The 2,781-nt window shown below is 48.8% G+C and overlaps 1 non-coding gene across 1 annotated transcript; it reads left to right on the top strand.

The window, feature by feature from the left end:
• The first annotated feature begins 295 nt into the window (after window positions 1–295).
• On the top strand, window positions 296–2,109 carry LOC149195314 (18S ribosomal RNA). The gene has a single exon (XR_016255414.1). It is a non-coding gene; the product is annotated as an 18S ribosomal RNA (ribosomal RNA).
• Window positions 2,110–2,781: the final 672 nt, after the last annotated feature.

Genomic DNA, 2,781 nt, shown 5'->3' with positions numbered 1-2,781 from the left:
GTCGAGGTTGCCACAAGCGATCATCCGATCGAGGTCCACTGTTGCTGTTGTCCGGGTGGACTCCTAGGTGGCATTGGTGCAGGGCGGGGAGTGGCCTTGGTGCGTTGTGGCTCGACAGGTCTACCCATTTGTTTGCCATGTCCTTGGCATGTTGCGTGTGCTTCCTTCTTGGGATGCAAGAGGTGCAAGGCATAAAAGTTTTACATGATATTTTGACGTCTCTTTGACTTGATGGGTGTTCAGGTTTGCTTTCGGTAAGAGAGCACCCGGAATGCCCTTTGAAGTGGGAGGGTGCTACCTAGTTGATCCTGCCAGTAGTCATATGCTAGTCTTAAAGATTAAGCCATGCATGTCTAAGTATGAACTAATTCAGACTGTGAAACTGCGGATGGCTCATTAAATCAGTTATAGTTTTTTTGATGGGTACCATACTACTCAGATAACCGTAGTAATTCTAGAGCTAATATGTGCACCAAGTCCCGACTCTTTGGAAGGGATGCATTTTTTAGATAAAAGGCCAGTGCGGGCTTGCCCGCTTCTCCGGTGAATCATGATAACTTGACAGATCGCACAGCCCTTGTGCTGGCGATGCTTCATTCAAATTTCTGCCCTATCATCTTTCGATGGTAGGATAGAGGCCTACCATGGTGGTGATGGGTGATGGAGAATTAGGGTTCGATTTTGGAGAGGGAGCCTAAGAAATGGCTACCACGTCCAAGGAAGGCAGCAGGCACGCAAATTACCCAATCCTGACATGGGGAGGTAGTGACAATAAATAACAATACTGGGCTCATCGAGTCTGGTAATTGGAATGAGTACAATCTAAATCCCTTAACGAGGATCCATTGGAGGGTAATTCTGGTGCCAACAGCCGCGGTAATTCCAACTCAAATACTATATATTTAAGTTTTTGCAGTTAAAAAGCTCATAGTTGGATCTTGGGTCATAAAGGTCGGTCCGCCTACTCGGTGTGCACCTGCCCTTCCGTCCCTTTTGTCGGCGGCGTGCTCCTGGCCTTAATTGGCTGGGTCACGGTTCCGGCGCTGTTACTTTGAAAAAATTATAGTGCTCAAAGCAAGCTTATGCTCTGAATACATTAGCATGGAATAACGTGATAGGAGTCTGGTCCTATTGTGTTGGCCTTCGGGACCGGAGTAATGATTAATAAGGACTGTCGGGGGCATTCGTATTTCATTTTCAGAGGTGAAATTCTTGGATTTATGAAAGACGGACCACTGCGAAAGCATTTGCCAAGGATGTTTTAATTAATCAAGAACGAAAGTTGGGGGCTCGAAGACGATCAGATACCGTCCTAGTCTCAACCATAAATGATGCCGACCAGGGATCGGCGGATGTTGCTCTAAGGACTCCGCCAACACCTTTTGAGAAATCAGAGTGTTTGGGTTCCGGGGGGAGTATGGTCGCAAGGCCGAAACTTAAAGGAATTGATGGAAGGGCACCACCAGGAGTGGAGCCTGCGACTTAATTTGACTCAACACAGTCAAACTTACTAGGTCTAGACATAGTAAGGATTGACAGATTGAGAGCTCTTTCTTGATTCTATGGGTGGTGGTGCATGGCCGATCTTAGTTGGTGGAGCGATTTGTCTGGTTAATTCTGATAACGAACGAGACCTCAGCCTGCTAACTAGCTATGCGGAGGTTCCCCTTCGTGGCCAGCTTCTTAGAGGAACTATGGCCATTTAGGCCATGGAAGTTTGAGGCAATAACAGGTCTGTGATGCCCTTAGATGTTCTGGGCCACACGCGCGCTACACTGATGCAGCCAACAAGTTTTTATTCCTGGTTCGAGAGGATCGGGAAATCTTCTCAAATTTCATCGTGATGGGGATAGACCATTGCAATTATTGGTCTTCAACGAGGAATTCCTAGTAAGCGCGTGTCATCAACTCGTGTTGACTACGTCCCTGCCCTTTCTACACACCGCCCGTCGCTCCTACCGATTGAATGATTCGGTGAAGTGTTCAGATTGCGTCGACGATGATGGTTCCCCACCGTCGACGTCGTGAGAAGTTCATTGAACCTTATCATTTAGAGGAAGGAGAAGTCGTAACAAGGTTACCATAGGTGAACCTGCAGTAGGATCATTGATAGCAGGGGTTTTCTTTTTTGGTTCGGGTTGGTTGGGTGTCGATTGCAATGTGGGATTTTGTGGTGCGTCTCTAGGGGAGTGGGTTTGGTGTTTGGCGGGAACATCGTTGGTTGATTGTCTCGAGGTAACGCTTGTTTTTTCGTGTGTGCTTGCAAGCCATGCTTGTGCTTGTCCCACCCATCCTTTGTTTCTCTTCCCCCCAATGTGTTTCTGAAGGGAGTTCGGAAGCTTGTTTCTTGGGAGCCCTTCCGACGATCTGTTCGGCCGGGCATGGTTGCTGCAGAGTTGAGGTGCTTGGTAAAAATGATGGATAAATTCGGACTCATTCGTAGTGGTGGTGCTCGGTCTTTTGTTCATTGGAAGGCATGGGCCAAGGGTGCGGGCTTCCATAGTTAGTTCTCTCGAAAAGGCGGCGGCGGTTGATGTGTTGCTTGGGTGAGCTTTTTCGCTGGTGGTTGGGTCGAGGGAGTGGTTGCGCACGCACCTGGTAGCTCAAACCTTCCGTGAGGTGAGATTGTCGGGGTGCGGTCAAGTATGGGATGGATGAAGAGCGGTTCAACCCGTTGGGATGGCCACCCTAGTCCCTCCCGACCATTCCTCGACATGCCCTCGCGGAAGGGTTGGGTGTCTAGGTAACAAAAAACCCATCCCTCGGTCTGAGCTCCATCGA

The sequence above is a fragment of the Pinus tabuliformis genome, chromosome 2_2, assembly GCF_031772625.1.
Source record: "Pinus tabuliformis cultivar Carrire ecotype Pingquan chromosome 2_2, CPIR1, whole genome shotgun sequence".
Taxonomy (NCBI): domain Eukaryota; kingdom Viridiplantae; phylum Streptophyta; class Pinopsida; order Pinales; family Pinaceae; genus Pinus; species Pinus tabuliformis.
This window is presented reverse-complemented; position numbering and strand designations above follow the sequence as displayed.